Below are 27,483 nucleotides of genomic sequence, written 5' to 3'. Positions count from 1 at the left end.
GATGTCGGGAGAACTCACTCACTATCATGAGAACAACATGGGGGAAGCTACCGCTGTGATTCAATTACCTCCACCTGCTCTCTCCCTTGACACATGGAGATTATGGGCACTATGAGGATTACAATTCAAGATGAGATTTGGGTGGGGATGCAAAGCCTACCTTTATCAGCAACAATCACCAGATTTGAAATAATCCATATGAATTTTAAAGTAGATTTTTCTAATTTTGTGAATAATGTCAGTAGCAGTTTAATGGGAATAGCATTGAATCTATAAATTACTTCGGGCAATATGGCCATTTTCATGACACCGATTCTTTCTATCCATGAGCATGGAATGTTTTTCCATCTGCTTGTGTCCTCTCTGATTTTCCTGAGCAGTGGTTTGCAGTTCTCCTTGAGGAGGTCCTTCACTTTCCTTGTTAGCTGTATTCCTAGATATTTTATTCTCTTTGTAGCACTGTGAATGGGAGTTCATTCATGATTTGGCTCTCTGCTTACTTATTGTTGGTATATATTAATACTTGTGATTTTTGCATGTTGATTTTGTATCCTGAGACTTTGCTGCAGTTGTTTATTGGCTTAAGATGCTTTGGGCTGAGAAAATGATGTTTTCTAGGTATAAGATGTCATCAGCAAATGGAGACACTTTGACTTCCTCTCTTATTTGAATACCTTTGTTTCTTTCTCTTACCTGATTTCCCTGGCCAGAACTTCCAATACTATGTTGAATAGGAGCGGTGAGAGAGGGCATCCTTATCTTGTGCCAGTTTCAAAGGGGAATGCTTCCAGCCCATTCAATATGATATTGGCTGTGGGTTTGTCATAAATGGCTCTTATTATTTTGAGATACCATCTCAGAAAGGTAATTATTAAAAAGTCAAGAAACAGCACATGCCAGCAAGGCTATGGAGAAATAGGAACGCTTTTACAGTGTCGGTAGGAATATAAATTAATTCAACCATTGTGACAGACAGTGTGGCGAAATCTCAGAGACAAAACCAGAAATTACATTTCACCCAGCAATCCCATTACTTTGTATATACCCAAAGGAATATAAATCAATTATAAAGATACATGCACCTGTGTGTTCACTGCAGCACTATTCACAATAGCAAAGACATGCAATCCACCCAAATGCCCATCAGTGACAGACTGGTTAAAGAAAATGTGGTACACACACACCACAGAATACTATGCAGCCATCAAAAGGAATGAGATCATGTCCTTTGCAGGGACATAGATGAAGCTGGAAGCCATTATCCTCAGCAAACTAACACAGGAACAGAAAACCAAACACTACATGTTCTCACTTATAAGCGGGAGTTTAACAATGAGAACACGTGGACACAGGGAGGGGAACAACACACACTGGGGCCTGTCAGGGTGGTGGGGGAGGGAGAGCATCAGGAAAAATAGCTAATGCATGTGGGTTTTAATACCTAGGTGATGGTTTGACAGGTGCAGCAAATGACCATGGCACATGTTTACCTACACAGCAAATCTGCAAGTCCTGCACATGTATCCTGGAACTTAAAATTAAAGTAAAAGAAAAAAATAGACAAGGAAAAATAAAGAAATAATCCAACTATTTCCAAGTAATTTAACTTACTCTTAAAACGAAGCTCAAGAATATATACAGAAGTATGAAAATATGGACCATCCAAAAAGGTAAATTTCACAATGTCTAGCATATAAGATGACCGGGCCTGCAAAAAAATCAGAAAAAGCTGACCCATAATTAAAAGTAAATTAATCAGTTCTCCCTAAATCAACCTAGAGGTGATACCAATGTTTAGAATTCACATTAAAATTATTATCCTGACTGTATTCATCTGAAAAATTATGCACATGAAAGATTTTTTGACGATCCAGGCTAAATCTATAAGACAAAAACTACAATATTTGAGATGAAAAAGACAATGCATTAGGTTAGGAGTTTAGGCATTGCAGAAGAAAAAAAGTGATGAATTTGAAGACCTATATATAGAGATTTACGTGAAATAAAATACACAAAGAAAGATTTAAGAAAAACTAAAAGTACACTAGAGAGCTGTGGAACAATGTAGAGAAAGGGGAAAAATAAGTACTTGAAAATCTAATGGCTAAAAATTACACAAATTTGATGAAAACAAGAAGCCCCCAGATCAAAGCATCTCAATGAATCCCAACCACAAGAAACATGAGAAAATTGCCCAAGAGAATATAATTAAATATCTGAAAACTGATGATAAAGAAAAAAATTTCTAAGTAGACAGAGAGAAAAAGAAATATTTCATACAGAGAAGCAAAGATAATGTTAATAGCAGGTTTCTCATTAGGAACAAGGCAGGAGAGAAGACTGTGGAGTCACATCTTTAAAGCAAGAGGGCAGGGGAGGACACTTAACCTTAAATTCTATGTTGAGGAAAATATCTTTCATAAAAAAGGTGGAATAAAAACATTTTTGGACACACAAGAGCTGAGTTTTCAGATGTGCACTACAAAGGATAAACCTTTTTCAGACAGAAAAAAAAATACGCCAGCTGGAAGCAAAAAAAAATGAAGAACACTAGAGACGGTAATTATATAGGTAAATAAATCAGATTCTTATCATTTATTTTTATTTTTATTTTTTTAGATGGAGTCTCACTCTGTCACCCAGGCTAGAGTGCAATGCCATGATCTCAGCTCACTGCAACCTCCATCTCCCAGGTTCAAGCGATTCTCCTGTCTCAGCCTCCTGAGTAGCTGGGACTACAGGCATACGCCACCACAACCAGCTAATTTTTGTATTTTTAGTAGAGACGGGGTTTCACCATGTTAGTCAGGCTTGTCTCGAACTCCTGACCTCAGGTGATCCACCCATCTCAACCTCCCAAAGTGCTGGGATTAGAGGCATGAGCCACCGCGCCCACCCTCATTTAAATTTATTTAAACAATAATTAACTGTTTAAACAAAAATAATACCAATATATTATGGTATATATAAAGCATATGTAAGTAAAATGTATACAATTACATTAAGGAAAGGAGAACAAAAATGAAAGTATATTATTACACAGTTTCTACACATGATGTAGGATATTATCTGAAGATAGATTGTGTAAGTTAAAATTAAATATGATATATTCTAAAGCAATGACCAAATAATAAACCAAAAGTTATAATAATCTAACATGATATATGAAATAGAATAAAATCTTCATCTTATAAAAAGTAATCCGTGGATTTTAAAAGGTTATAGAATGGACCAATATACAAAAATCGACTGTATTCTACTGCAAAGTCTACTGTATTTCTACATCCTGGCAATGAACAATCAGAAACTGATACCTTAAAATAACATTTGCAATACCCTAAAATATATGTTACTTAGGGAATAAGTCTAACAAACAAAAATGGGTAAAGCCTGTACACTGAAAACTACAAAACATTGCTGAGATCATTTTTAAAAGACACGCAGAGTAAACCATATGTAGGCACATTATAATCCAGTTGCTGTAAACCAAAGCTACAGAGAACATTTTAAATCCAGCAAGAGGAATCACACATTGCCTGTAGAGAAACAATGATAAAAAACATGATCCACTTTTCAGTAGAAACCAATGAGAGACAGAGAAAACGCAAAGACATGTTTAAAGTTCTGAAATAAAAAAGATAAGAAATCATCCAAGATTTATATACCTTCCAAAAGTATACTTCAAAAAAATAGGTATGAAATAAGGGATTTTTAGGTAGGAAAGCAATAGAGTCCGTCCTCAGCGCATTTGCACTACAAGAATGCCAAAGGAAATTATTCAGACTAAAGGAAAGTGAAACCAAATAAACAGATGAATCTGGAGGAGAGGAGGAAAAAAAAAACCTATTGAAAAATTTGGTAAATATAAAATGTTTTTATTCTTCTTATAATTTCATTAAAGACAATTACCTATTTAGAGCAAGAAAAAATAACATCATCATAAGATAGGCCTTATAAATAGAAGTAAAGATATAGTAATAATAGCACAAAGAAAGGGGTCATGGGTAAATGGAATTGTGTTGCTATAATGTTATTACAGTGGTAAGCACGAAGCATCAAGTGTGCAGAATGAAGTGTTATACTACCGATGTTAAATTGACTTTTATAAGAATGCATAGTCTTAGTCCTAGAATAAGCAGTAAAAAATAAATAAAAATAAAAGAAGGTAGAGGTAAAAAGTTAAAAAAAACAATACAGGATGGGGAGGGCCAAGAAGCAGCCAGTGTGCATCACTGTCACCGAGAGGGGAAAGAGTAGCTGAAAAACACTAGCTCTTCAACTGGACCATCCAGATGGACACATTGGAATTCATCAAGGAAATAACGCAGCTCATGGAGAATTAGAGGACCAAGACAGGATGAACATGTATCCGGGACAGAGGCACGAAGACAGGGAAGGTCCCCCAACTGCAGGAAATGGTGAGTGATTGAGAGTTAGTCCCGGAGACCCACACTTCTGCTATGGACCTTTGGAACCCTGGGCTCAGGAGATGCCCTGTGAACGCCCCCACGGGGCTGCCCAACTGACGTGGAGAGCCATATGGAGTCTCGGCAGAGCTGCCACTCAGGCACACACGAAGTGCCAAGGGCCTTGGATCCCCAGGCATCCTGGCATCCGCAGCTGCAGCTCTGGCAACAGGGAAAGTCAGGGTCCCTCACCTACCCCCAGAAAAGCAGCCAAATCCACAGGGCTGAGCAGCCACAGGCTGTACCTCGCACGACAAGGCCCACTGGTGTGGGGCTCAAGCATGGCCACGCCAGCCCTGCCTGGGCTCTTGGGCCTGTCGGACCTCTGCACTTCCTTAGGATGGAGCTCCCAGAGGGAGAGGCAGGCTGCTCGTTTTGCTGCCCTGCAGCCCTCACTACTGTTGCCCTTGGCTCTGTAGGGTGCATGGTGGTGAGAGACTGGTGTAGACCCTCGGCACAGCTCAGCTGCCCTGCAGAATAGCAGCCAGACTGTTTTCCACATGGGTCTCTATTCCTGCTTCTCCTCACTGGACAAGGCCTCTCCACCTGGGATTCCACCACAACTACCCTTTCTCCATGTGAACACTTCCATAGGAGGTGGCTCTGCATTTCTTTGAGGAGGAAATCCCAGAGACAACCTACAGCCCCTCTGCCATTGCAGCTGCAGTGGTACCACTCTAAGTACCTTTGGGCTGGGGAAGGAACAAAGGGCCTGGTGACTATTCTGGCACCTCCAGCACACTGCAGCCACCATGTAGAGAGGAGCGTAGTCTCTCCTCCCTGTGGGCTCCCACCCCTCACTCTCCACCAGGCAGGACCCCAAGCATAGGACTGCAGATCAGCAGTACCACTCCCAGCTGAGCACGCCCAGTGGTGGTGGCTCTGTGTTCTCCCTGGGAGGGGCTCCCAGAGGCAACTGACAGCTCCTCTGCTACTGCCACAGTAGCACTTCTGCTTCTGTGGGAAGAAACAAAGAGCCTAAGGGCTTCATTCATGCTTCCAGTACACTATAGTCACCAGAAGGAGAGGAGCCCAGTCTCTCCTCCCCATGGGCACTTAACTCCCTACTGTTGACCAAGCACAGTCCCCAGTTTGGGGAAGCAGCACAGCCAGCTCACCCCCTGGCTGAACAATCCCAGTAGCAGAGGCTCCACATCTCTCTGAGGTGGAGCTCCCAGACACCCTCTGCCACTGCCTCTGCAGTGGTGCTGCCTTTGCTGCCCTCAGACTGGGAAAGGAGCAAAGATCCTGAGTGCTTTAACCACACCTCCAGTGAGCTGCCATTGCCCTAAGGAGAAAAGACCAGTCTGTCTCCCCTACAAGCCTCCTACCCCACCTGCTTGTCACCAGGCAGGGCACCCCTGGGCCCACAGTGCAGCCACCCCACCCCAGGCCAGTCACACTGATTGACAGCGACTCTGCAGCAATCCAAGGTGGAGCTCCAAGAGACATGTAAAAGGCCCTCCACCAAAATCAGTGCCAAGGTCCCTTGCCATGCTGTCTCTGAGTTGGGGAGAGAACATAAAGCCTGAGCTCACCCCAGAGCTGCAGTAGGCAGCCCGGGAGTGCCAAGCCGAGATCTGCAGCCAGCACACAAGTTGGAAAGGAGCCCGCACTTTCAGAGCACTGCAAGAGAGCATAGCTGTAACTGTGAGGAAACACAGAGAAGCCACGTGGTTGAGCAAGAGCCTACCTAGGGACCAATAAGCTTTAAGAGCCATCTACTGAATCATAGCCCCAACTCCAACATTAAAAATACTTTGCTGACATAACCCCCCTGTGAAGCTAAGGGTAAGAATTTGGCTACAATTAAAGGCCCTGCACAAAGCCCCAGCCCTCTGAAAACGTCCAGAAAAGAAGTCTACTGAATATACTCAAATTACACTGCAGTTAAAGGAACACCAGCCCACACAGATAAGAAAGAATCGGCACAAAAACTCTGGCAACCCAAAAAGCCAGAGTATCTTCTTTCATCCAAATGACCACACTAGTTTCTCATCAAGGGTCCTTAACCAAGCTGAAATGGCTGAAATGACAGAAATAGATTTAGAACAGGGACAAAAAAGAAGGTCATTGATATTCAAGAAAAATTGGAAACCCAATCCAAGGAATCTAAGGATTATAGTAAAACAATCCCAGAGATAAAAGATAAACTGTCCATTATAAGAAAGAACCAAAGCAATCTGACACAGCTGAAAAACACACTACGAGAATTTCATAAGGCAAGCACGAGTAATAACAGCAGAATAGATCAAGCTGAAGAAAGAATCTCAGAGCTCAAAGATTGGCTCTCTGAACTAACTGAGTCAGACAAAAAGAAAAATCAATGAACAAGAATAAACAAAACCTCTGAGAAATATGGGATTATGTAAAGAGACAAAATCTACGACTCACTAGTATTCCTGAAAGAGATGCAGATAAAGGCAGCAACTTGGAAAACATATTTCTGAATATCATCCATGTAAATTTCCCCAACCTCACCAGAAACTGAATGTTTAAACTCAGGAAATGAAGATAACCCTTGTGAGATACAACTTAACAAGACCATCCCCCAAACACATAATCGATCAGATTCTCCAAGATTGAAATGAAAGAAGAAAATGTTAATGCAGCTAGAGAGAATGGGCACAACTCAAAGGTAACCCCATCAGGCTAACAGTGAATTTGAATGCTTCAGCAAAAACTCTACAAGCTAGAAGAGATTAGGGGGATATATTTATAATTCTTAACAGAATTTTCAGCCAAGAATTTCATATCCAGCCAAACTAAGCTTCATAATTGAAGAAGAAATAAGATTCTCTTCAGACAAGCAATGCTGAGGGAATTTATTACTATCAGACCTTCCTTACAAGAAGTCCTGAAAGGAGGACTAAATATGGATAGGAAAGACCATTACCAGCCACTACAAAAACACACTTAAGTACATACGCCATTGATTCCATAAAGCAACCACACAAACAAGTCTGCATAATAACCATCTAACAATATGACAGGATCAAATCCACACATATCAATATTAACCCTGGATGTAAATGAGCTAAATGCCCCAGTTAAAAGGCACAGAGTGACAGCTGGATAAAGAGGCAAGACCCAACCATGGTATGCTGTCTTCAAGAGACACATCTTACATGCAATGACACCAATAGACTAAAAGTAAAAGAATGGAGAAAATTCTACCAAGCAAATTGAAAACAGAAAAAAGCAGGAGTTTCTGTGTTGATTTAAGAAGCAGCAGACATTAAAACAACAAAGATCACAAAAGACAAACAAGGGCACTACATAATGATGAAGGGTTTAATTCAACAAGAAGATCTAAGTATCCTTAATATATATGCACCCAATACTAAAGCATACAGATTCATAACACAAATTCTTAGAGACCTACAAAGAGACTTTGATAATCACACAATAAAAATGGGAGACTTCAACATCCCACTGAAAGTATTAGATCATCAAGGCAGAAAATTAATGAACATATTCAGGGCCTGAATTCAACACTTGACCAAATGGACCTAGTAGACATCTACAGAACCCTCTACCCAAAAATGACAGAATATAAATTCTTCTTATCACTACATGGCACATACTGTAAAACCAAACATACAATTGGATATAAAACAATCCTCAGCAAATTCGAAAAAACCATTATTATACCAACCGCACTTTAAGAGCACAGCACAATAAAAACAGAAATTAAGACTAAGAAAATTGCTCAAAACCATATAATTACATGGAAATTTCACAATCTGATCTTTAAAAACTTTTTGGGTAAACAATGAAATTAAGGAAGAAATAAAAAATTCTTTGAAATTAATGAAAGTAAAAATAAAAAATATCAGAGTCTCTGGGACACTGCTAAAGCAGTGTTAAGAGAGAAGTTTATAGTGCTAAATGCCCACATCAAAAAGTTTGAAATAACTCAAATTAACAACTTAACATCTCATCTAGAGGAACTAGAAAAACAAGAGCAAACCAACCCCAAAAGCTAGCAGAAGGCAAGAAATAACCAAAATTAGAGCTGAATTGAAGGAAACTGAGACATAATAAACCATACCAATGATTAACAAATTGAGGATTGGTTCTGTGAAAAAATCGATAAGCTAGATAGACTGCTAGACTAATAAAGAAAAAAAAAGAGAGAAGATTCAAATCAACATAATTAGAAATGACATTAGAAATGACAAAACCAGTGACCCCACAGAAATACAAATAACTATCGGAGACTACTATGAACACCGCTATGCACACAAACTAGAAAATTTAGAACAAATGGATAAACTCCTGGACACACACAACCTCCCAAGACTGAACCAGGAATAAATTGAATTTCAGAACAGATCAATAACCAGTTTCAAAATCGAATCAGTAATAAAAATCCTATCAACAGGAAAAAGCCCAGGAAGATAGATTCACAGCCGAATTCTACTAGATATGTAAACAAAAGCTGGTAGCATTCCTACTGAAACTATTCCAAATAATTGAGAAGGGACTCTTCCCTAACTCATTCTAGAAGGCCAGCATTATCCTGATAGTAAAATCTGGCAGAGACACAACAAAAAAAGAAAACATGGTGGTGGGCACCTGTAGTCCCACCTACTGGGGAGGCTGAAACAGGAGAATGGCGTGAACCCGGGAGGCGGAGCTTGCAGTGAGCTGAGATGGCACCACTGCACTCCAGCCTGGGCGACAGAGTGAGACTGTCTCAAAAGGAAAAAAGAAAAAGAAAAAGATCAAAGAGTGACAAATGGGACCTGATTAAACAAAAGACCTTCTGCACAGCAAAAGAAACTATCCACAGGGTAAACAGACAACCTACGAAATGGGAGAAAATATTTGCCAACTATGCATCTGAGAACGGTCTAATATCTAGCACCTATAAGGAACTTAAATCTACAAGCAAAAAACAACCCCATTAAAAAATGGGCAAAGGACATAAACAGACACTTTTTAAAAGACGACATACACGCAGCCAACGAGCATATGAAAAACTGCTCAACATCACTAATCATTAGAGAAATGAAAATCAAAACTACAATGAGATACTATTTCACACCAATTAGATTGACAGTTATTATTAATAAAAAGTCAAAAAATAAAGCAGATCCTGGGAAGACTGTGCAGGAAAGGGAATGCACATACCCTGCAGGTAGGAAGGTAATTAGTTCAGTCATTGTGGACAGCAGTGTGGCAATTCCTCAAAGAACTTAAAACAGAATTACCATTCAACTCAGCAATCCCATTTGGGTATATACCCAAAGGAATAGAAATAATTCTACCATAAAAACACATGCATGCATATGTTTACTGCAGCATACTATTTACAACAGCAAAGACATGGAATCAACCTAAATGCCCATCACTGGTAGACGGGATAAAGAAAATGTTTTATATATACAACACGGAATGCTACACATTCATATAAAAAGAACAAGATCATATCATTTGCAGCGACATTATATATTTTCTTTAAAAAAATAGAAAAGAATGAGATCAACAAGATCATATCATTTGCAGCAACATTATATATTTTCTTTAAAAAAATAAAAAAGAATGAGATCATGCTCTTTGCAGGAACATGGATGGAGCTGGAGGCAATTATCCTTTTTTTTTTTTTTTGGAGGCAGAGTCTCGCTCTATTCCCCAGGCTGGAGTGCAGTGGCGCTATCTCAGCTCACTGCAATGGAGGCAATTATCCTAAGCAAAATAACAGAGGAGCAGAAAACCAAATACTGAATATTCTGACTTATAAGTGGGAGCTAAACAACAAGAACACATGGAAACAAAGAGGGGAACAACAGACACCAGGTCGTACTTGACGGTGGAGGGTGGGAGAAGGGAGGGAATCAAAAAACTACCTACTGGGTACTATGCTCCTTACCTAGATGATGAAATAATCTGCACACCAAACCACATGGCATGCAGTTTACCGACATAACAAACCTGCACACGTAGCTTTGAATCTAAAATAAAAGTTAAAGAAAGAAAATGTAATAGAATGCTCAAAAACATTAACTAAAAAAGGCAGGAAGAAGCAAAACTACAATAACAGAGCTGGAACTAGCTGAAATGGTATAAACTGAACCATATCAATAATTGCATTCCATATAATTAGATGATACACTTCAACTTTTTGGAATGTTCAAAAATCATAACTGAGCTAAAAAGAAAGACCCACCTATATACTAGAGACATATCTGTCACAAGAGACATATTTGACTGTAAAGACACAACAATTTTTAAAGTAAAAATACAGAAAAAAGATGTACCATGCAAAATTAAAGCATCAGAAAGTAGATGAAAGCAGATGTCTTTCTAGTTAGGTTAATTGCAGACAAGAAACACTTTGAGACAAAGTAATCAAAGGGGCAAAATGATACATTTATATTGATGAAGGAGACAATTCATCTGGAAAACAAAATTATTTTCAGTATACATGCAACCACTAACAGAGCTTCAAAATACATGAAGCAAAAACTGAAAGAACTAAAAGGAGAAAGAGGAAAAAATCTACAATCCTAAACATCTTTAACATTCACTTCTCAATAATGAATAGGACAAATAGAAGTGTCAATGAGGTCATAGAAGATGTGTTAATAGTGTTAGAAGAACAACTTTGAAATTTATAAAACAATAGAGATGCTTTGCAAGAACATATGAAACATTTAAGATAAACCATATGTTGATTAATAAAACTGGTCTCAGTAAATTCCAAAGGATTGGAATCAAACAAAATAGTTTTCTAGCCACAACTGATGATTTAGAAAGCAATAACAATAAGGTAACAAGAGAACCCCAATTATTTTAAAATTAAGTAACAAACATATAAATAATCCATAAAGAATAATTTCAGAGAAAAATGGAAAATATTTCTATTTGAATAATGGAAACAACATGGTATAAATCTTGGGCTGCAGCAGAAGCATTATTTAGGGTAGGCTTTATAGTGTAAATATTCATATTCAAATGAAAGAAAGGTTTGAAATCAATAATCTTGTCTCTACCATAAATAATTTTTAAGAGAATATGTGAAACACAAAGTGTTTCATATCACATATCACAAAAAGCAAACAATAGTGAAAACCAAGAAGCCACAATTTTCTCTTTTGAAATAAGTAATAATATCAACCAGTGCCCAGATAGAGTGATCAAGGAAAAAAGACAAAATACAAATTATTAATATCAGCAATAAAAGAAAAGTTAGCACTACACAATCTCTAGACAGTAAGTAAAGAATAAGGAGTATCATAGACAACTTTATACCAATAAATTTGATAATAATTTAAGTGTAATTTTCACTTCTATAAATTCTATTTCCCTTGAAAAAATAGAATTTACCCAAACTAACACAAGAAGAAATAGAAAAATCTGAATACTCCTTTATCTCTAACAAATTTGGATTTGTAACAACAAACCTTCCCACAAAGAAAAGTCTAGGACCAAATGGCTTCACTGGTGAATTCTAATAAACATGTAAAGGATAAATATTAATATTATACAAACTCTTCGGAAAATAGATGAGGAGGAAATGCTTCCCAACTCATCGTAGGCACACTTCACTTCTATTCAACTTTCTCCCAAAAGTTTTATGCACAACAAAGTTAAACAAAATTTTGTAGGAGGCCATTGACTTGGCTGAGGTTCCCGCACTAATCCTAAAAGACTAAGTCAATATAGAGTTTAACTACAGTAGCCACCCTTTCATTCACTGTAGGATACGCTGTAACTAATTGCCCAATTAAGCTGTAACCAATTATGTTAGCTTACACTACACTTCCCTTTCCCATAAATGTTTGCAGTTTATATTATTGGCTGGCAGTCTCTGAACCTGCTCTCGTTAAGAGGGCTGACTGAGGCCGGGCGCGGTGGCTCAAGCCTGTAATCCCAGCACTTTGGGAGGCCGAGACGGGCGGATCACGAGGTCAGGAGATCGAGACCATCCTGGCTGACACGGTGAAACCCCCGTCTCTACTTAAAAAAAAAATACAAAAACTTAGCCGGGCGAGGTGGCGGGCGCCTGTAACAGTCCCAGTTACTCGGGAGGCTGAGGCAGGAGAATGGCGTAAACCCAGGAGGCGGAGCTTGCAGTGAACTGAGATCCGGCCACTGCACTCCAGCCTGGGCGACAGAGCAAGACTTCGTCTCAAAAAAAAAAAAAAAAAAAAAAAAAAAAAAAAAGGGCTGACTGATTAGATTTGTTTTGCTCTGTTTGGTTTTGCTTTTCTCAAATAAACTCAGTTGAACTTGAACTTGTCTTTTTTTTTTTTTTTCCATTTAACAGTAATAAGCCAAGAAAGTAAAACAAAAGGTATTATAAAAATTAGATTAGGGGAAATCAAACTGTCTTTATTCCCGGATGACATACTCATGTACAAAATAACTTTTTGCAAAAATTTTAGAATTGTGATGAGAATTTTAAAATTGTGATCAGTATTGCTGGGTACAACTTTAAATTTTCAAAGGTATATCATTTGCTAGTAAAAAGAATAAAAGTGACATTTAGAAAATATCAATGGTAATACCATCAAAAAACAAAATGCCTAGAAATAAATTTAGCAAAATGTGTGCCAAACCTCTGTCCTACATACTGAAAATGTAGAGAGAAACTCATGGTGATGATCCAATTGAATGGAGGAATATGCCATGTTTCAGGATTAGAAAACTCAATATTATTAAAATTCTATTTTTCCTATATTTATACAGTAAATTATACTGTAACCAAAATCCCACTAGATTTATTTCTAGAAATTTACATTATACCCTTACAATTTATGTGGGAAAATTCAAGAACCAAGAGGAGCCAGATCTAACCAAAATAATAATAATAATAATTTGGATTAAAATTCAACAGTATTTTCAGTTAGTGGTTTCTAAGAACTTATAAATACTCCAAATTCATAAAAATATTTTCTGTATTCTTCTAGAAGGTTTTAACTTTTATATTTATGCCTATAACATATCTCAAATTAATATTTAGATGTGACATGAGATATGAGTTGTGGCTCATTAAATTTCCACTTACATATCCAATAGATCCAGTATGGTTTGTTGAAAAGACTGGGTGTTTCCTATTAAAAGTGAATGCACTTGTGAGGAGTTCTCAATACTTACATTTGCAAAGGACTTTAATCTTGAATATATAAAGAACTCAAACAATTCAATATATTGTTTTTTAAAAATCACCATCCCAATAAAAATGGTCAAAAGACTCAAATATTTCAAAAAAGAAAATATATAAATGGCCAATAAGCATATAAATATATGTTTAGCTCCATCATTTACCAAGGGAATGCAAATTAAAAGCATAATGAGATACCACTGCACCCACTAGAATTCTTTCTTAAATATATATCAGAAATAATTTCCACATCCAAAAACTGTAATATATCTTTTTTTTTTTTTTTTGAGACGGAGTCTCGCGCTGTGTCACCCAGGCTGGAGTGCAGTGGCGCGATCTCGGCTCACTGCAAGCTCCGCCTCCCAGGTTCAGGCCATTCTCCTGCCTCAGCCTCCGAGTAGCTGGGACTACAGGCGCCCGCCACCACGCCCGGCTAGTTTTTTGTATTTTTAGTAGAGACGGGGTTTCACCATGTTAGCCAGGATGGTCTCGATCTCCTGACCTCGTGATCCGCCCGCCGCCCGCCTCGGCCTCCCAAAGTGCTGGGATTACAGGCTTGAGCCACCGCGCCCGGCCAAAAACTGTAATATATCTTAAAATTGGTGCTTCCTTATAACTAAAATTGACATTTAAAAACAATTTCTTAGTGGCACATAAAGTAAGTTTGTATATTTTACTAAGTGTCATCTTAGACTTGTTGGAATATGGCTTCATTATAAAACATTCTTTCCTTACTTTTCCTTTTTCCAGATCACACTGTCCCATTGAGTGTCTCACAACATCAAATAGAATGTAGAGTCTTCAGTTCACAGTTCTGCCTCCCTTATTCTTATCAGCTCTCTGACAACCAGCCCACGTGTCTTAACATGACAGAATGTTCTAACTCATTATTTTATTAATCACATTATAATCCCAGCTTCAAAATGGTTGGACATGTCTTAAAAGCAAAAAGAAATTTAATTGCATATTCTAAAGCAACGAAAAGAGTATAACTGGATTGTTTGCAATACAAAGGATAAATGCCTGAGGGGATGGATATCCCCTTTTACATGATGTGATTATTATGTATTGCATACTTGTATCAAAACATCTCATGTACGCCATAAATACATACAGCTACTATGAACCCACAAAATAAAAAAGGAAAAATAATTATTGCAAAGATTAACACAGAAAAAGTAATTTGGAAAAACAATGAATGACAAAGGCATTGATCAATTATCCATTGATTCTGCGAATTCAGCATTCAATATGCCTTCCTTAAGAAATTGTAAATCCCTAAGTATCAATGGCTGCTCAGGAGGACTTTTTAAATGACTGGTCGCAATTAATAAGTCTCTTTTCAATATCATTTCACATAAAAGAGTGGGTGGAAGCCCTGCCAGTTTGTACATTTCCGTAGTGTGCGTATCAAAAACCCTTCACACCTTCAGAAATGCTGACAGACACCCATCTCGTTTTCTTTTTTATAGATTCCTCCTCTCTCCACCTCCTTCCTTCTATGCTTCTGTAATTGATTCATCATTTCAGTGTCCAGCTGAAGGGCTATAAACTAATGAAAGGTAAGCTTAAAATAATTAGTTAAAACCTAAACATATTCCTGTTGACAACGTAACTAAGCTTCAAGTACTCTCTCTTATACAAGTGTAGGCAAAATATTCCACCCAGAATTAAATTTATGAATAGTGTAGGATAAAGTGACTAATTAGCAGTATAATGGAGAGGGGGTCGGGGACGCTTGTGGACCTCTGTTCACATAGTTAAGATTCTGGAAGTCACAAGAGAGAGTATGTTCCTCAGACATAAACACATACAATATATTTGAAAACACATGAAGAATAAAACTACTTAAAAATCTGTTGTATGTCAAAGAAAATGTACAAACCTGGACTCATAGCATGAAATCATTGCTTTTGTCTTACTGAATTTTGTGCTTCCTAGGAACTTTTCATAAGAGATATCATTTAATTGACGTTCCTTTAAGTCCACTCTATCCTATGTAAATTTGACTCTTCTCTAAATTATAGAGTGGACCAGCAGGAATATAAGTTTATATACCCTCAGAAAATGGCTTGCAAAAGGAGAAAAACCTGTTCGTCCATAGAACATGAATTTTCCAGGCTTCACTGACATGTAGAAATAAGTAAGATCACATATGTGTTCTAAAAACATGTAAACTCTATAGTGATTTCTGGGAGCTATACATTCATCTAGGTATTTTACAAATGTTTAATCCTATGAGATAGGTATTTCTCTTATCCATATTTTACCAGTGAGAAAATTGATCTATGAAAGATAGAATTGATTTCTGGCTGGATGAGAAAAGTTTTAACCTTTTTCTCTAGGGTACATGGACATCTGGCTTTGAGTCTTGGCCAAGGTAGGGGCAGCAGGCTTTGTGATGTTTTATTTAAAATCAGAAACTTGAGTTGCAATTTCTAAAGCTAGTTTTTCCCTGGTGCTTTGCAGCTGGCCAAATGAGTTCAGCTGGCTTGGCTTAAAACCCCAGTAGGAACTTCTACTTTGAGCTCTCCCAAAGGCAAGATTCTACAGACAGATCTTGGTGATTTAACCTGGGGAGAGGGCAGTGGGAGCTTGTTCCTGGATGTCTCTTGGACCTCAGTGCTTGCCTGCACTCTCTCTTACTGCATTATATCATTTGCCTTTAAGTAAAAGCTTTATAGAAATATGACCTGTGAGTCCTTTCAAATATCTGATCTTGGGGAATCTTTACATGAGGCACAAAAGTTAGTAACAGACACAATTTGACAGGTTAGTTAATGATAGAACTAGGTTTCGAACTTAAGCAATCTGTTTCCAGAATCTCTGGTTTCCACAGCAACTGGCACAATGCTATGCCACTTGTCACTAACATTAGCTACCCACATTAAAGTAGAATAAGGACCTTGGTGGACTTCCACCTCTGCTGTTTCTCATGTGTTCACAAATACTAGGGAGCCCTTAGAAGCGTTTCATCTAAGCTTGGAGTTTATCCTCTAAGTTTCTTCTGTATCAGTCTCTTTATCAGTGTCACGGAGGTTGACAGAGTTCTAAAGATTTCTCAATTCCCTGGTCCGCAAGACCTGCATGATCTCTTGGCTGAATATAGTGTCTTTCCCTGTGATGAGGCTACATTATACATATGGCATGGTTGACTTCAACATTGAGAGGTGATCCAGATGGGCCTGACTTAATCAGGTAAGCCTTAGAAACAGAGTTTTTACAGATGGTGGCAGTAGGGGTCTCAAAGATGGACAAGGCCACAAGAAGAGAATAACTTTGGACCCTTATTGGTCTGGAGACTTTTCAGAGAAAACTACACTAACACGCTTTACTAACTTGCCTTTATCTGCCATTTATCTGCCTTCTTCCAAGTTGCTACCACTAGAGACTCAAAATTATTTTGTCTTATTTCTCTACAAAGTTACTATTTTTTCATTGAAGATGCTGAATAAATTAAAAATTAAAGGCCACCTCTTGGAGAACTATGCATTTCCTTGGTGTCTCCCATATATAGGTGAAATAGACATGTTCAAAAACTTCTGTTTGTTTTTCTCTTGCTAATCTACCTTTTGTTACAGGGGTCCATTCCCACTAACCACCTATGGGGGTCATTGCTCCTCTATACCCTCCTGGACTTCTCACCTGCAGAACTGTGAGCTAGTAAACAAGTGTTTTGTTAAACTGCTAAGGGTGTGGTGACTTATGTAACACAGAAAATTCCTGCAGTCTCTAAGCCATAGTCACTTGAAGGAGAACTTCCTCCCTGAGAATGCTATTGTGTGCTCACTATGGCATTTCTTGGAGCTGCACAGCTGCAGAGCGCCCAAAGCGGTAAACCAGGCTGGCTTGCTACAGTCATCCCTAGGACAGAGTCTCACTGGACTCTTCACAGAAATGAGAAATGGGAGAACCTTCTCATCACAAGTCTATGAATCCCTCTGTCACCAGGGCCTGAGAACTACTGTCTATGCCAAGCATCAGCCAGGCTTCTAGGGAGAGCAGCCCTGGCAACTTTAACTTTTAGCTCTCTCATTCCACAAGGCTCAGACCTTAGTCCCAAGCCTGGCTGAAGACTTGAGAACCTATCGTCTTCTACTTCCTCTTCTCTCCTCTCTCTCACCTGACCATAGCCTCACAGCCAGAGACACAGTCCCTAGAAGGTTATGGAACTATCTGAGTGAGACAGTGTTATGAACTACATGTTTGTACTCATCCAAAATGTATATGTTGAATTCCTAATCTCCAGTGTGATGACATTTGGAGGTGGGCCCTTATGTTTCCAAGAGGTTTTAAGGGTAGAGCCCCATGGTGGGATAAGTGCCCTTAACTAGAAGAAGAGGCAGAGCCTTTTCTCTGTCTGCCATGAGAAGATATAGCAACAAATCATTTGCCAACCAAGAGGAAGACCCTCACCAGGAACCAAACCAACCAGTATCTTGATCTTAGACTTCCCAGCTTCCAGAACTCTGAGAAATAAACATATGTCATTGAAGTCACCCATTCTATGGTATTCTATTACAGCAGCTGAACTAAGACAGAGAATCTCTCTCTCAAGGATCAGAAAAAAGAAGTATCGGATACTATGCTTAGTACCTGGGTGATGAAATGGTCTGTACACCAAACCCACATGACAGGAGCTTACCTATAATAACAAATCTGCACGTGTACCTTTGAACCTAAAGTAAAAGATTTTAATAAAAGAAGAAGAAAAAAAAAACATTCTGTAAGCCTTGGGCACTGTGTTTTCTATGCCTATTGGGTAAGTTAGCTCTGATTTCTGAGTGTTGAGATTAACTGCTTTTTATGTCCTTTTTCCCTATCTGCAGTTTCTAAATTTTCAATACCTAAGATTTATTCTTTTGTTATAATGAAAATATATTTTAATAAGGAAATTGGTAAGCATAAATACATTGCCTAGTTTACACAATGCCAACACACAAAATTGAGAGCAAATGCAGCCTCCAGGGTCAACACTCTATGGCAACTTTAAAGTTTCTCATTGGGTACAGTGCTGTATCCATGTCACTGCCAGCTAGACTATCAGATGACTTCCTGCTATAACCAACCAGCAAGACAAAACATCTGGTTTACAGAACAAAGCAGCTGTCTGGCTTACCAGAAAGAATAGGTCCATGTCCAATTCTTCACATACAAAGATGACACCCCCAACCCACACTGGTGGATGTGCACTGGGACCTCAAATGCTTTCCACACTCTCTGTCTAGGAGGGCCCAGCCTTTAGAACCATACAAACAAGTAAAACTCAACATAAAATAATTCCACACTATCCTAGTACTATAGATTTATAGTAAGTCTTGATTCTTCTGATGTACATTTTCCAGCTTTTTCTTCTTCAAGATTGTCTTTACTCTTCTTGCCCCTTCGTATTTCCATGCATTTTGGAAATCAGCCTGTCAGTTTCTAAAATAAGTAAATAAATAATGCTAGTACTTTGAAAAGAATCGCATTGAATCTGAAGATTACTTTGGAGAGAACTGACATCTTTTCAAGTCTTAAGTCTTCCAATCCATGAATGTGGTCTAGCCCTTGATTTATTTAGATTTTAATCTCTTTCAATAATAATATGCCATTTTCCATGAAGAGGTCTTACATGTTTTATTAGATTTACTGCTAGATATATACTGATTTTAAGCTGTTGTAATTGGCAAACATTAAATACATTAATTGAGGGAAATAAAAGAACCTCACTTTTTCCCCCTCAAGCTGCTGAAGGAATCAGATGAAGGAGAGGAGAGTCAACTACCAACTTGAGGAAAGCCTGCCTGAGAATAAAGCGACCATGAGAAAAGGGAGAAAGAAGAACAGGGACCTGACAGCATGCTCATTTAGATCCCTGGACCCAATCATCTAGACAAGAGCCAATACATTTTCTTTGCTCAATTCTCTTTGAGTTGGGTTTTTGTCATGTACACTGAGAAAGTTCTGACCAAAAAGCATGGTTCCTTTGTATAGATTTTCTGCTGGCCTCCTTATCCAATCTCAGCTTCCCTTCAGTCATAACTGCCTTCCCTTAAGTGCCCCCATCCCATTTTGACTTTCTGAAAGTGTTGGTTCACTAATGGGACATTATTTTTAGCATCTCATGCAAGTCCTAATGGGACATTATTTTTAGCATCTCACGCAAGTCCCTGCCAACTGCTTACTTTATGGCTGACAGAGCTCTTTTGTTTTTTTTCCTTACTATATATTTTTTTAATGCTCAGCAGTCATTCATATATAATCTCTCCATTATCCCAGACAAATATCAAGCAGATAAAAGTTTCCCAATGCCTTTAATTAAACTTCATGAACTACTTTTTAAAGCACTTTAACCACCCACCACAGTCAAATATTTTATGATCTTGCTGGTGCAAGAAGTGCAAGAGAAAGGAAGATGTAGAGGTGTTGTAAACAAACAATTGCCCATGGCACTCGATTTGGGAGATGAGACTGTCAAGGGAGAAATAGTACATATAAAAGTAAAAAACGATCCTGATATTGGTGCAAGAGTATTTGTGTTGAACTTATATTGGGGATTTGGAAAAGTTCTATGCAAGGCCTTAAATGGGGGAAGAAATGCCACCATGTCCAAGAAGTTAACTCTGCAGATGTGCTTTTTGCATTAAAAGAGAGTTCCTGCATATTGGGTGACTGAGAAAGTTGCTAAAGGATCCTAATTTACTATTCATACCATTGAAGCAAAGTCGAAAGTACACTATAGGTGTGCGTTACTATTATAAAACTCAAGATAGAATGTAATAAGGATAATTATCATCTCCCCATCTTCATTTATTGGACACTTAATAAGTGACAGACATGGGGACAAACACTTTACATTTAAATCACACACAAATCTGAAAGAGTGGGTATATTAATAACCTCATTTTACAAGTTTCACAGCAACATTAGTGCAAGTTAAGGCACTAATCACACAGTTAGCTAGTCTGTGCCTAAATCATTTAACCTAAGTTTGTGACTCTGCAAACCTTTTGGGGAGAGGAGATCCTTTCACATTTAAAATGTATAGATGCAATACAGCTGTTTCCTGACTCAAACGCTTCCCTTCTACACATACCTGCATACATACTCACAAACACATATGCACACACATACTTGCAGATCCACACACACGAATGTGCTCACACAGACTTTCCTGACACCAGGGCTCTAATCTTCATCTTTTGTGTTCTAAGAAAGTGACCCCAGCCAGAACTTCAAGAATAAGCATTAGTTCATTTGAACCAATCATGGCAATTTTATCCCCCTTCCTTGACTGGCTTGAGAAGTAGTCTATGACTCAACTCTGTTAAATGAGATACAGTGAAAGTCCACTGGCAGACCTTCTTGGAAATGTTTCTTAGCTCTTAAAAAAAGAGAAAGAGAGATGCAAGGGAGAAGCAGGCCTTTCTGCTTCTGAACAATGATGTTTGTTCAAGAGCTACTATAGCCATTGTGTGACCATGAGGGAAGTGAGATGGCATGCCAAGGATGACACTGCAGAAAGTCAGAAAGGAGCTGGCTTCTTGAGAGCCACCACTGAGCCTCTGAGCCAGACAAGCTTGGGATTCATTGTTTGAAAAATAAATTTATGTATTCATTGTAAATTGGGTCTGGTGTGGCTTATAGTCGGAGACTTCTAAAGACACTCCCAATATCTCATCGCATCATTGTGAGAACTCCAGTACATGAAATATTCATTGATTTACATTCTTTGCCTCCTTCTCACTTTTGACTATTTCTAGCCTGTAGGTCCCATTGGCTTGTTATTCACTAAAATCATTTTTTCACCTAAAAAAAAAACTAAAAGAGCACGACAGTCTCAACGAACCTGATGAGATTATATTTTTGTTTTCTTGTTTTGAGACAGAGTCTCACTCTGTCGCCCAGGCTGGAGTGCAGTGGTGCCATCTTGGCTCACTGCAGCCTCCGCCTTCCAGGTTCAAGCAATTCTCTTGCCTCAGACTCTCAAGTAGCTGGGATTACAGGCATGCACTGCCATGCCCAGCTAACTTTTGTATTTTTAGTAGAGACAGGGTTTCACCACGTTGGCCAGGCCAGTCTCGAACTCCTGACTTTAAGTGATCCACCTGCCGTGGCCTCCCAAAGTGTTGGAATTACAGGCATGAGCCACCGCACCCGGCTGAGATTATATTACATAAGATGGCAGCACCCATCTTGCTGGATTCCTTCCTTCCCATTCTGGCCTTGAGAAAGTATACAACCATGGCAGAGAATCCCATATGACAAGGAACTATGAGAGGCCTCGAGGTGCTCACAGTGACCTCCAGATGACAACCAACGAGAAACTGAAACTCTCAGTATTATATATGCAAGGAAATGAATTCTGCCAACTGTGTGAAATTAGACATGGACCCTTCCATAGTTGAGATTCCAGATGAGTCCACAGCTCCACAGACACCTCTATTGCAACCTTACCGAGGATCCAATTAAGTTGTACTAGAACTGCTGACCTGTGGAAACTATGGGGTGATAAATATGTATGATTTTTATTTTATTATTAGTATTATTATTATTATTATTTGGGGCGGGTGGGGGGAAGATGAAGTCTTGCTCTGTTACCCAAACCAGAGTGCAATGGTGCACTCTCAGCTCACTACAACCTCTGCCTCCCAGGCTCAAGCAATTCTCCTGCCTCAGCCTCCTGAGTAGCTGAGACTACAGGCACATACCACCATGCCTGGCTAATTTTTGTATTTTTGGTAGAGACAGGGTTTCACCAGGTAGGTCTCAAACTCCTGACCTGAAGTGATCCACCAGCTTCAGCCTCCCAAAACGCTGGGATTACAGATGTGAGCCACCATGCCCAGCCTATATGTATGATTTTAAACCACTCAGCTTGCTGTTGCTTGTTATGCTGGTCTCAAACTCCTGACCTCAAGTGATCCACCACCCTCAGCCTCCCAAAGTGCTGGGATTACCATGCCAAGCTTATATGTATGATTTTAAACCACTCAGCTTGCTGTAGCTTGTTATGCTATAACAGAAAATAAACACACATTCCAGTACTTTCACAATCTTGAAAGCCAGCATCTCCTTATGTGTTGTGCTCTTGGCATCCCACTCTAGTTCCCACCTTAAGATAACACTCTTTTTTTTAGCTATAGCGTTTGGGAGGGGGATTTGACAAGAGCTGAGTTATATCTTACTCTGTTCAATTATGCTGGTCCTATTGTTTTATCCCTATATAAAGCATTAAACACAGAATGATTGTGAGCATTTACTACTTAGTAACTTCATTAAGCTATTAATTACCCTTTCTAGTAAGCACAAGTTTCTTTAAAATGTCAGTCATTCCTGGGTTTTGTCTATCGTGATTTTCACAATCCTCTCATTTATGCAGCCGAAAAAAGTACCAATTCTTTATTTCTTGCCATCTCTCTCAGTTCATATAGAAAAACTGGAATGCAATAGTGACCATGGTGCAGCCTTCAACAGTCAGGATTTCCAAGCTCTTTTTTTTTTATGTTAAAAATTTCAGAAGATCTGTAATCAGAGAAACTCAAGTTTAATTCTAGCCGCTCTATAACTCACAAGGTCCATGACTTTAGAAAATTATTTTCTCCTCTGGTCACTTATCTGAAAAATTGGGAGATTTATAATACCTACCACATGGATATATTTTAATGAAATAATGCCAGTAAGGTTCTTAGCACAATATTTGGCATGGAATATTCATGTCAAATAAATAAGTACTATAATAGAAAACATTTCATAAAAATCAACTATGTTTTAGGCATTGAGCTAAAAGCTTTACTTACACATTACTCCATTGAACTTCCACTACAAAAACATATACCCATTTTACAGATAGAGCCACCAGTCCCCAGAGAGTGCAAGTAATTTGCCCAGTATTCCCCAGATCATGAGTGATTCAAACAGAAGCAGTTCAATACTAGAGCCAACTCTTACCAAACACACCACGGCCCCCCTCCCCTCTCTTCCTGCCCACTGCTAACTTTGCTTCTTGGCAAAGATTGTATTTTCCTGCACTTTTTTTTTCCCCTGAGAGAATGGGCCTATCTACCAACAGTAGCTGCCCTGTATTATCAGTCTATGATGCAAGCAAGAAATGTCTCAGGTTGTGTTTTCGGATCGTGCTTTGTAATAAGTAATACCCATCTTTCGTCTTTTTCCTTCCTTTTCTTTTTAAAGGGAGAGACTTGGGCTTCTTCCCAATTCTAGCCCTATTCATGTCATCTGACACATTCTTTAAAACAAAAGTCACAAAATATGTGCTCCTGAAGTCACTGGGTGCTTCTGTGGAAAGATGGTCACCTTTACTCCTGACAAATGATTGTACTTCCTTAAGGAGACTGTCCTCTCCTTTCTCCACCCACCACCACCTGCTCTAATTCAGGACTAACACTGATGCAAAGGAGAAGATGAATCCTACCAATATCATCCTGTCCTATAATGATCTGCATTTGAATAAACAGAAACACCTAAGTGAATTTTGAAGAATCAAAAATATGCGAACACTGAAGTCAGAAACACTAAAATATAATGATTATAAATGGGAGTAGGAAGAGGGTATCGTCCAGATGAACATATGTTCGTCATTAGTTTCATATACATCAGAAATATTCCTTTTGACTGCTCTGGCCCACCGAGGTGAAAAATTGATTCACCTGTTCCGCCAAGGTGCATTGTGTCTGTCCTCCATAATCCACTGGTGAGCTTAATTAATGTAGCATTGCCTGTCTCAATCACAATCTCAGTTCTGTTAAAGTATTCCCTGCTGTTAGAGGATGAGAAAAACAATCTCCAGGTGTTACACCAAAGAACTGCATTCATTTCTCTCTCCAACCTGTACTCAAATCAATCCAGTGGTTTCTTAATCTCGCAGGCCGAAATACTGCTCACTAGAAAGAGGACATTTCATTATGAAGTTGTACTGATCAAACAGGATGGAATAGTTTAAAAGGCAGCTGGAGTATGCTCCCACAGAAATTACATTCAAAATTTGCAATGAATATCTGCAGCTTGTTTCTCCAGCATTCACTTCTTTTTCCAGCCATGCATGGATTTTTAAGGGCATCTTTCCAGTGCTCATTTTCACTGTGCATGATAGAGGACAGCTCCATTCTCAATCCTAGGACTGAAACAGTCAGCCCATCAGCTCACCCTGAGAATGTTCAGGAACAGCCATGTTGCCTATCTGGGCCAATCAAAGTGGACACTGGGTTTTTTTTTTTTTTTTTTTTTAAAGATAAATATTGGAAAAAAAATATCTTCACTCTTCTCCACTGAATTTGATCTTAGCAGGATTCAGCCCCGGACTGTTCTGGCAGCCATGCTGCACACAGAAAAGGAAAGCTTGTCGGCCCGGTGCAGTGGCTCACGCCTGTAATCCCAGAACTTTGGGAGGCCAAGGCGGGCGGATCACGAGGTCAGGAGATCGAGACCATCCTGGATAACACGGTGAAACCCTGTCTCTACTAAAAATACAAAAAATTAGCTAGGCGTGGTGGCGGGCGCCTGTAGTCCCAGCTACTCGGGAGTCTGAGGCAGGAGAACGGCGTGAACCCGGGAGGCAGAGCTTGCAGTGAGCTGAGATCCGGCCACTGCACTCCAGCCTGGGTGACAGAGTGAGACTCCATCACAAAAAAAAAAAAAAAAAAAAAAAAGGAAAGCTTGTCTGGGAATGGAGTTAACAGAGAAGAGACAGAGTTGAACAATGGAGAAAGAGAAGCAAGCACCTCTTGACACTTTGAGTCTCTGCTTCCAGCCTTACCTGAAGCTAGATCTGTCCCGTTCTATTCAATTGTATGATCCAGTCAGTTTCTTTCTTTTTTGACTTAGAACAAATTGGAACGGATACTTTCATATTTGCCATCAAAAGCAAGCTATAAGATATAGTCCCTGGTAGTTGATTAATAAATTTAGATAATTTTCCTGTTCATTTTAATTTTAAAAATATACAATAAAATAAAAAGAGCCCCCACTGCACATCTGATAAGCTTGGCTGGAAGCACTTTTTTTTTTTTAAATTGGAGGCTCGCTAACCTAAGCCCTGACTGTTTCATCCATCTGCTACATATGACCTCATAGAGTAATGGCTAAGAGCTTGGGCACTGGAGCCAAACTGGCTGTATTCAAATCCAGCTTCACTACCCACTAACTGTGTGACACTAGCAAAACCTTTTTCCTCCTTGTGCTTCTGTCTTCCTATCTGCAATGGTCATAATAAAAGATATTCCTCCTGGGGTATTATAAGTGTACAACGGGATAATTTGTGAAAAACCAAGAACAGTGCCTGGCACGCTCTTAACATAAATAAATAGAATGCCAGTCTTAAAATCTCATTCACCTGAGAATTATCATACTTCCCATAAATGTTCTGTGTAAACCAACATGAATATATATCAACTACAGACACCAATTTTCAATTTTAAAAAAACCATGTCCAAAAAAAAAAAAAAAAAAACCATGTCCTCCTCTTTCTAACATCACCTCTTGTTCTGCTAGGTACACACTGTTATTGTGCTGCACATGGTCCCTCATCCTAAAGTTATATCCATAATTATGAAGCACTTTGGAATTGTTTTCCTGCTTCTCCCCGTCCTGCCCGAAACAAGTTAAATGTAGGCATCTGCAAACTGATTCACATGTACGTGACATTAGTTGGTTATAATTAATGCATTGACACTGCTTGGCATACGTGCGTGTTTGTGCGTGGGTTCATTTTAAATAAATGAAGAACATGCCTTAACACAGAGAACTAGATCAACAATAGTAGATTCTGAGGGACCAGAAATTAGCTAGTAGAGCAGGTGTTACATGAAAGAAGATAAAAACTGGAGACATAAAGGGAACAAGAGACACTGGGGCCATCTTAAGGATGGAGAGTGGGAGGAGGGAGAAGAGCAGAAAAAATAGCTGTTGGGTAGTATGCTTAGTATCTGGGTGCTGAAATCATCTAACCCCCATAACACGAGTTTACCTATATAAAATCCTGCACATGAACCCCCAAAACTAAAAGTGAAAAAAAAATTTTAAAGAAACAGAACTTAAAAAAAGATAAATAATACCAAAATATAATAATTCTGCTACAATGTTTAACTCCTTAAAGGGTCAGTTGGGTATATAATTCCAAAAGAGAAGTTTCCAGTTAAGGAGCTTACTTTGCATAGCCCTTCATTAATTATTATATACAACAAATATCTAACTCATGGAAACTCATATGACAGAGACAGATAGAGGGAGAAGATATAAAAATTAATAATGCATGAGCCTAATCATAAAGTTGTTCCCAGTCCAGTGGGAAAGACAAAATCAAAATAATTTAAAAGCAATGCAATAGTTTATTGCAATAAATATAATTTGATTCACACCCAAGATCTGTATTAGATGCTGTTCTTACAAAGATGAATTTTCACATAAGTCCTATCCTTGAAGAACTGACAGCTATTCTCTTGTGACATATGTAATATGGGAAAGCGAAACATAGTATACTACTAAAGTAAAAAGAGAAGGAAGCAGTTAATGATATCTCTGAAGAGGGGGTGGGTTGGAATAAAGCCAACTTCTGTAATTGATTTCCACTCGATACTTTCTGGGTACAGGCGGTTTGAGAAGCTATGGGTGATCTCGTGGTATTAGTCCATTTTCATGCTGCTGATAAAGACATACCCCAGAGTGAGGAATTTACAAAAGGAAGAGGTTTAACTGGACTCACAGTCCCACGTGGCTGAAGAGGCCTTGAGATCATGGCAGAAGGACAGGAGGAGCAAGTCACATCTTATATGGATGGCAATAGGCAAAGAGAGAGCTTGTGCAGAGAAAATTCTGTTTTTAAAACCATCAGATCTCATGAGACCTATTCACTATCACGAGAACAGCATGAGAAAGAGCCACCCTCATCATTCAATCATCTCC

The 27,483-nt window shown here is 38.8% G+C and overlaps 1 long non-coding RNA gene across 1 annotated transcript; it reads left to right on the top strand.

Moving 5' to 3' along the window:
• Positions 1–14,074: 14,074 nt before the first annotated feature.
• LOC108580819 lies at positions 14,075–19,485 on the top strand. Its single transcript, XR_001892358.3, has 2 exons — positions 14,075–16,779; positions 19,309–19,485. It is a non-coding gene; the product is annotated as an uncharacterized LOC108580819 (long non-coding RNA).
• The last annotated feature ends 7,998 nt before the right edge of the window (positions 19,486–27,483 follow it).

Source organism: Papio anubis, chromosome 16, assembly GCF_008728515.1.
Source record: "Papio anubis isolate 15944 chromosome 16, Panubis1.0, whole genome shotgun sequence".
NCBI lineage: Eukaryota > Metazoa > Chordata > Mammalia > Primates > Cercopithecidae > Papio > Papio anubis.
Note: the sequence above shows the minus strand (reverse complement) of the source record. Positions and strands in the feature narration are given on the sequence as shown.